We start from the raw sequence: 8,302 nt of genomic DNA on the forward strand, positions 1-8,302 counted from the left end.
GCGTGGCGTCAGAGCAGCTGAGCGCTGTGTGGGAGGAAAAACTCCACCCAGTACGTACCCATTCCCTGCGGCTCCAGGATTGCGCAATAATACTCAGCAGCTTGTTCACACTGGATGTGACTCTCTCTGCACTTGGGTTAGCAGCATAGCTCAGACACCAAAAGCGTTGGGAGAGCGAGAGAGCCTTGAGCCAAGCTGCACGGCCGAGGGCTGCCTAGACATCCTGCCAGGAGCCCACGGACTGGGCCTGACCTGTATGAAACAGAGCAGGTGGCAGCTGCTCCCCTCTTTAATGGTACCCTGAGGTGTGGCCCACAGAGGCTGCAGGTCCCAGCATGTAGAAAGGATCCAGGGACCTGTAATCTCCGGGGGCATCATCTTCATATGGAAGATGGGGAAGGCGGCAGGCCATTGGGTGGGTCTCTTGGTCCTCCAGTGGGGAGAAGAGGTGTCTGTTAAGCACCATGGCAGGGCAGCAGGGAGTTTCTTTGCCCCTAGCAAAAGAAACCAACCCATGTGCTTCAACCCAATGAGCCATGCACTGCAGCTGGCTGGGAGGGGCTTGGAGGTGCGCTGCCCTTTCCCATCCTTATTGGTGCTGCTCTTTCATCACCCAGAGGGATGACTGTAAAGGTCACATGACACTTGTCTAGTCCCTTCCCTCTGGGCCTCAATAGCTTTCTCTTCCTGCCAGCCCAGACCTCTAAGGCCTGATTGTCCCAGCTGCTGAACGCCTTCAGCTTCCATTGGCTTTAGTGAGATAGGAGTGTCCTCAGCCCTTCTGCAAATCAGACCACATTAGATCAGGAACCAAACCCAGGACTCCCCCCCGGCATTACAGAGCCCCAACACAGTACAGGGGGTCGGTCTTTCTGCATGCCTAGTGCCTGCTGACGCACCTAGAAACTGAACCTGGATCTCCTGCATGGCAGAACCCGAACCCCTACGATCTGTGGCATTGCAAGCGTCCCTGATTCCTGGCCAAGTGATGCTGTAACATGGAGGCCCTCTCAGCTCCCCAACTGTTACTGAACATGCTGAGGTGCCAGGTTTGAAGACAGAAGAATGGAGTTTGGGTGGTGAGGGAGGGGGAGGAGGGTCTCGTGGCTGAGGGGCATGCTCAGGAGAATGGAGTTCTAGTCCTGGCTTCCTGTCTGACCTCATCCACTCACATCCGCTCTTTGTGCTTTGAGAAACGGCAGAACTGGAATTAATTTGCAAACTGGACACCATCAAATTAGGCCTGAATAAAGACTGGGAGTGGATGGGTCATTACACAAACTAATTTCCCCCTGCTGATACTCTCACCTTCTAGTCAACTGTTTGAAATGGGCTACCTTGATTACATTGGCCTCATTAGCACTACAAAAGTGATTTTTTCCCCCCTCGCTTGGTATTCACCCTTTCCTGTCAACTGTTGAGAATAGCCCACTTCCATCTTAATTGAATTGTCTCGTTAGCACTGACCCACCACTTGGTAAGGCAACTCCCATCTTTTCAAGTGCTGTAAATTTATACCGGCCTCTGTATTTTCCACTCCATGCATCTGATGAAGTGGGTTTTAGCCCACGAAAGCTTATGCCCAAATAACTTTGTTAGTCTCAAAGGTGCCACAAGGACTCCTCGTTGTTTTTCCTTTGTGCTTTGTTTTCTCCACCTGTAACATGGCGGGAATTTCCACTGTTCCGGGGGGACCAGCCATTAACGGTTGGGATTGTTGGGTGGAAGGTGCTATGGTCACAAGGTGCTTTTTGTTCTTTAATAATCTTTGCGTGCTTCTGCCCCTGGATTTCATAGAATCACCTATAGTACGGGCCGGAAGGGGCCATTGTGATCACCTGGTCTGACCTACTGCATAGCACATGCCAGAGAATCTCAGTAATGTCTTCATCAAGCCAAACTACTTCTGGGCTCTGTCCCCTCCCCAGATGTGTGGTACTGGCCACCAGGGCAGGTTCCCATTCACAAGTCAGGTGCCTTTTAACGTGCGTGTTTATCCATCTCCAACACATAGAATCATAGAATATCAGGGTTGGAAGGGACCTCAGGAGGTCATCTAGTCCAACCCCCTGCTCAAAGCAGGACCAATCCCCAATTAAATCAACCAGCCAGGGCTTTGTCAAGCCTGATCTTAAAAACTTCTAAGGAAGGAGATTCTACCACCTCCCTAGGTAACGCATTCCAGTGTTTCACCACCCTCCTAGTGAAAAAGTTTTTCCTAATATCCAACCTAAACCTCCCCCACTGCAACTTGAGACCATTACTCCTTGTCCTGTGCTCTTCTACCACTGAGAATAGTCTAGAACCATCCTCTCTGGAACCACCTCTCAGGTAGTTGAAAGCAGCTATCAAATCCCCTCTCATTCTTCTCTTCTGCAGACTAAACAATCCCAGTTCCCTCAGCCTTTCCTCATAAGTCATGTGTTCCAGACCCCTCATCATTTTTGTTGCCCTTCGCTGGACTCTCTCCAATTTATCCACATCCTTCTTGTAGTGTGGGGCCCAAAACTGGACACAGTACTCCAGATGAGGCCTCACCAATGTCAAATAGTTTCTCTTTCTCTTTCTTTTCTTTTCCTGCCTTTGTTCTGGAAACAAGTAATAAATCATGCTGGGATAGCACTGGCTTACCATGCCATGGCAAAGGGCTGGAGGAGCTGCCAGAGGTGGGGGTGCTTGGTGCACCCAGCCTTCAGATCTGGAGTGGGAGGGAAGGGGAAAACTGGTCTTCCTCTGGGGAAGTACAAAGGCTGCCGGGAATCCATCGAGACCTAGGGCTGCCTAGGAGCCAGCCTTCAGTGGTTGTAACTAGAGTTCCTGGAATGTGATGAGTAACCTGCGGTTCTGATGTCAGTGCAGTGGGTCTCAGCAAGTGATTATCAAACCTACTTCACAATTTATTGTCTCCAGTACATTGAATAACAGGCTTAGAACGGGGCTTAGCAGGATTAGTAACAAAAGGATCAGACATTCGTATGGCTAAAGAAGTCCCTTCCCAGAGAGGATAAAACATTTATCAAGGATATAGACTCTCATGCATCAGGGCAGGCCCTAACTAATGGGGCTGGGAAGAAACTTCCCCTGTGTACTGGATAATCCGTAAAAGGGGTTTCCAAAAGTGCTTGGTGCTTGCCTGACTGCTGTGGTTGAAGTCAAGGGTAAAACTCCAGTACTAGCAGTTAGACCAATGCTGCAAACATCTGGAAACCCCAACAAGAGGGAGGATGGGCCAGTGGCTAGGATACTAGTCTAGGACAATTCTCTGCTCCACCACAGACATCCTGCTTTGAGCAGGGGGTGGGACTAGATGACCTCCTGAGGTCTCTTCCAACCCTAATCTTCTATGATTCTATGATCGTGTATGACCATGGGTAAGTCACTTAGTCTCTCTGTGCCTCAGTTTCCCATCTGTGCCATGGGGATAATAGCGCTGCCCTACCTCACAGAAGTGAGGTACGGATAAACAAATTGGAAATCCCAGCCTCACGGTCCACTGGGATCTTTGCACCTTCCTCTGAAGCAGCTGGTGCTGGTCTGTGACAGAGCGAGGGTACAGGCGGGCTGGATCTGGTGTGGAGGTTCCTACCTTCCTGTGGTTTGAAAGAGGACAAGTGTGGATCTGCTCAGAGAGTGGGAGGGAAAACTCAAGCCAGGGTGTCCGGAGGTATCAAAGAGCCAGCTCATTAGCTGTGTGTCTAGGTGTCTCCGAGACGTTTGTTTGGTCCCCCCAGCACATCACAAGCTAAGGAGCAAGGGCCTGTGAAGCCATGGAGGAGAACAGGCGTCTGTACCCTGGTGTATTCCACCTCAGCCGCCCTGGGGCACACTGCAGCTTGTGGCTGTGTCCCTGGTAGCTTTAGAGAACCAGCTGACGAGGCCCTGGGGTCCGCCTGGCTGACAGACTCCCAAGGCAATAGCTACGAGGACTGGTGAGGATGGGGATGCATCATGGCTGAGGAGCGGGAGGGCGCTAGGAGGTGATGAGCTGCATCGCACCCTATTCAGGAGACTGTTGGTTTTTTGCCCTTCTGGCCCTATTATGGAAGCTGTGCCCAAGGTCAGGGAAGTGGTGAAGAGGAGACTGAATACACAAACCACCCACACCCCATGCACCAGCAGAAAATGCAGACCAGGGTCCTCATCCTGCTGTTCTCCTGTACCCCCAAGTCCCACTGACTGCGGGCTGCCTTACTCTGGGTCCCACTTTTCCCCCACTCTGAGAGAGCTTTGTGAGAAATCAAGTCCAGCTTGCTATGTCCCAGCATGTGCCATGGACGCTCTCTTCCCCATTTCATGACTGCCTCACGGGCTGCTCCCGAGGCGCGTGGTTCATTTAGAATAACCCTAACTCTGTGCTTGGGCACCATCGGAGAGCCAGGCCAAGAGCCCCAGGGACTGCAGCCCACCCTCCCATGCCTGCCTGCGGGAGTGCATGCTGACAGGGAGAGGTTTAACATCTGAGTGTTCTCCGGGGTAGCAGGCAGCTCTGTTCACCCACTCAGCAATGGGGAGGTCCATCTCTAATGCTAATCTGCAGCATCGGGGCCATGAACTTGCTTTGTCGCCTTGAGCCCAGGGTTCAGCGCCAGATTTCCCCTTAGAGAATGGTTTAGACAATGGGGTTATTTGGGCTCCAGCCCGGCTGGGAGTGAACAAAGGGCAGGGCAGCCTCCTGCCTTCCCGGCACTCGAGGGAAACATCATAAGCACTGAAGCCTGGAGTGGAAGTGTCCAAAGGCTGCTGCTGAGCCGGGGTTGCGATGGAATCCAGGAGTCTGATCCTCCGCGAGGAACTGGGCTCTGGACAGCAGAGAGGGAGTAGAAGGGTGCAAGGGAGGCATCACTGTGGCACTGGGCGGCAGAGAGAAGGAGACTTGCGGGGCACCGCCGGGGAGAGCAAAGGGCGAGGCGTCCAAGTGGGGGAGTGCCAGAGCTGGCCTCCAAGAAGCTGGAGGCAGAGTGCCCCTGGGAGCCAGGCCTGCAGTGAAAGAACAAAGGATCAACCCCAGGGCCATATGATTCGGTTCCTCCCCTTCTATCTGGGGGTGGGTGAATGCTCAGCGGGCCTGGAGCTGGGGGCATCCCTGGAGGAGAGGCATTCAGAGCTTAATGCGCGTGGCAGTGATGGGTGGGGGCTGTCCTGGGGTCCCCTCCCCCAGGGGTCCTGCCTGTCTCCTCCCCACCCCTGAGGTCTCCTTTCTGCCTGAGATGGAGTCTCCAGGGGAGGGAAAGAGGGGGGACTTCCCTCCTCCTCCCCTGTCACTGGAGCCTTGTGGGGGGCAGAGGCGTAGGGTGCTCTCCCTCCGGGTTACTCATCTGTGCCCTCTCTGGGCTACCCTCCTTCCCCCCTCCACGGACCAGTGGAGGACACATGTCCCTGGCCCTATTACCCCATGGGCTGAGTCTGGGGATGCTGTGGAAACCAAGCAGTGGGGGAGCCAGACCTGGAGTTGTTCAGCCCCACTTACCACAGCAAGGCTCTTCCCAGGCACAGGGCAGAGAGGAGCTCAGATGCAGTGGCTGGGAGGTCCTGAGGTAGACAGTGAAGCTGGGGGCGTCTGGGCATGATAAGGGTGCTGGGGAGGCAGCCAGGTGCTGTGAGGGGAGCAGAAAGGAGAGAGATGTCACCCACTGGGAAGGTCACCCAGACATCCCACTAGGAGCAAGGCCACGCTTGATGGGACACTCCAGACTCAGGGCCCCAGTCTGCTCCAGGCCAGCGCCTCTCCCACGGGAATCCAGCTGCTTTGCTCCTTCAGGACTCGTCTACATGGGAACACTCTGAAGCGTTACAAGGCATTAACTAATGCTGTGATGTCGAAGTGCATTAAACCCCTGTGTGGACGCGCCCGTTCAGAAGTCAAGGGGCCTTAGTTTGCTATGCTTTAATCCACCGGCTTGATGGGGGGTGGATCCAGCCGGGATCATCCCCAGGGAGAAGGGCCAGCGCCCCATTGCTGGCTGACAGGGTGGATCTGGCAGGCAGAGGGGCAGCCTGGGGATTACAGTTGAAACAGGAAAAACCCTGGGTTTAGGGTAAGCCTCCCCGACAGAGCTGGCCCAGGGGAGATCTGGGCACACTGCCTACCTGTGTGGAGATGGTTTCGGTCATTGAGGACGGATGGAAAGCAGCAAAGGCCTGCAGAGCTGGCGCAAGCGGGGATCGAATCCGGTCACACCACGACCCTGGGCGAGGCAAGGAAGAGAAAATCGTATGGACGCTTCTCTAGGGACAGCCACCAGGCCTTTCACAAGCCTCACAGCCACCAGTCCCCCGGAGAAAGTCATCACCTCCATCTTATAACTGGGGCACAGAGAAGTGAAGGGACTTGCCCAAGGTCACACAGCCGCGCACAGAACCCAGGTGTCCTGACTCCCAGGCCCTTGCTCAGCCAGTAGTTCACACTCCTTCCCGGAGCTGGGAACAGAATCCAAGCGCCCTGACTCCTGGATCCCTTCTCCAACTTCCTTATCAAAAATGATCTTGGCGTCTCTCTAACAACTTCCAGGGCAAGAATCTCATACAGCGTCACAGAACAATCTTTGTAGGTATGAATCCTGCAAACGGCTGGAAGGGACCTTAAGGAATCATTAAGTCCACCCCTTTCCCCCCCACACACTGAGGCAGCCCCAAATTAACCTAGCTCATCCCTGACAGGTGTTTGGCTGATCTGTTCTACAAATGGGGACTGCACGGCCTCCCTCGGGGAGATATTCCTGTGCTCATTTAGCCTTAGAGTACTTAGAAAGTCTTCTCTAATGTCTAACACAGGGCTTGGGCATCCGTGGAGAGCTATTTGCAGCCTCAGGGCCTCTGTGAAGGTGGCATCTGTACTGAATCCAGCCCATGCAGCTGCCCAAGAATTTGAAGGGGAGAAGGTTTCCCTAGAGTTGAAAGTGAAATGACAGTGCGTTCGCTGAAGCAGTCCCGGATGCCAGGGGCAGTGAAGGGTTGAATTGCGTGGGCAGAGGGAGATGGGACGGACAGACGCTATAATGACATTGCCACCCATCGGAGACTGTCTGGGGTGTCTGGGAAGCTGTCCAAGGCTGCTGTATACCCTACTTATAGGGAAACGGCTGCTGGGAGCAGCTGGCCAACGGGCCAGAGCATTTGGCTGGGGGAAAGAGAAGGTGCATTGAGGGGACAGGACTGTCAAAGCTCCCTTGGGAGCATCACGGCTCAGCGGTGCACGTAGATTGTCACCTGCACAGTCAGTCTCCAACTTCAACTTTGCCTCTCGTCTCCATTTGGCTCTTCGGTTTGAAAACCAAACCTAGCACAGGAGAAGGGAGACGGTCAGTGACCTGCCCCACTCTCCCAGTGACCACTGCACCCTTCCTGGCGGGGTGCACCCAAACACTCATGAAAAGCTGGACGACGTGACCCCTAAAGGCTCCAAACCCAGAAGGCGACAAACAAGGAAACTCATAGACTAGTCTTTAAGGTGCCACCGGACTCCTTGTTGTTTTCACAGACTCACAGACGTTAAGGCCAGAAGGCACCATCATGATCATGTAGTCTTACCTCCTGCACATCGCAGGCCATACCCACTGCTGTGACAGACCCCTAACCTCTGGCTGCAGTCCTCAAACCATGGTTTAAAGACATCAGGTTACAGAGAATCCCCCATTTACACTAGTTTGCATCTGCAAGTGACCTGTGCCCCATGCTGCAGAGGATGGCGAAAACCTCCCAGGGTCTCTGACAACCTGACCCAGGGAAAAATTCCTTCTCAACCCCAAAGCTGGCGATCAGTTGGATCCTGAGCGTGTGGGCAAGACCCAGCAGCCAGACACCTGGGAAAGAATTCTCTGTCATAACTAGTTACTTTTTTCCATCTCCTGCTTTTGTTTGGAGCCATACTCATGATTTCTGGAACATTTGGGGCTGGAGATAGGGCATCCCCAAGACGACAGCCTGAAATCCTCACACGCCACCCCTGAGCTTTGTTCTGCTCTGTCTCTAATGCATTAATGTCCATGAACCTGAGTGTCAGGGCAAAACTCTGCCCCTTTGGAATGTCTTTCCTGAGTCAGGGCTGGCTGCTCACCTTCCACAGTGGGGCATAGATAAGACACGTCTCGCTGCGTGTGAAAGAGAGAAGCAGAGGGTGGGCCTGACCTCTCTGCCTTGCCGCTGGTGGGGCCTTTTACCATGGTGCAAGGCGTGTGCTCAACAAACCCAGATTGGAAGCACTTCGCCTCCCCTTTGCATAGCGGTAAATGACTATCGGAGGCACACGGCCCAGGAGAGCGTGCCCCAGCGTGTGTGTGTGTGTGTTTCCCAGGGGTTTGTGAGT

The sequence above is a fragment of the Lepidochelys olivacea genome (genome assembly GCF_965140295.1).
Source record: "Lepidochelys olivacea isolate rLepOli2 genome assembly, chromosome: 1".
In the NCBI taxonomy this organism is placed as follows: domain Eukaryota; kingdom Metazoa; phylum Chordata; order Testudines; family Cheloniidae; genus Lepidochelys; species Lepidochelys olivacea.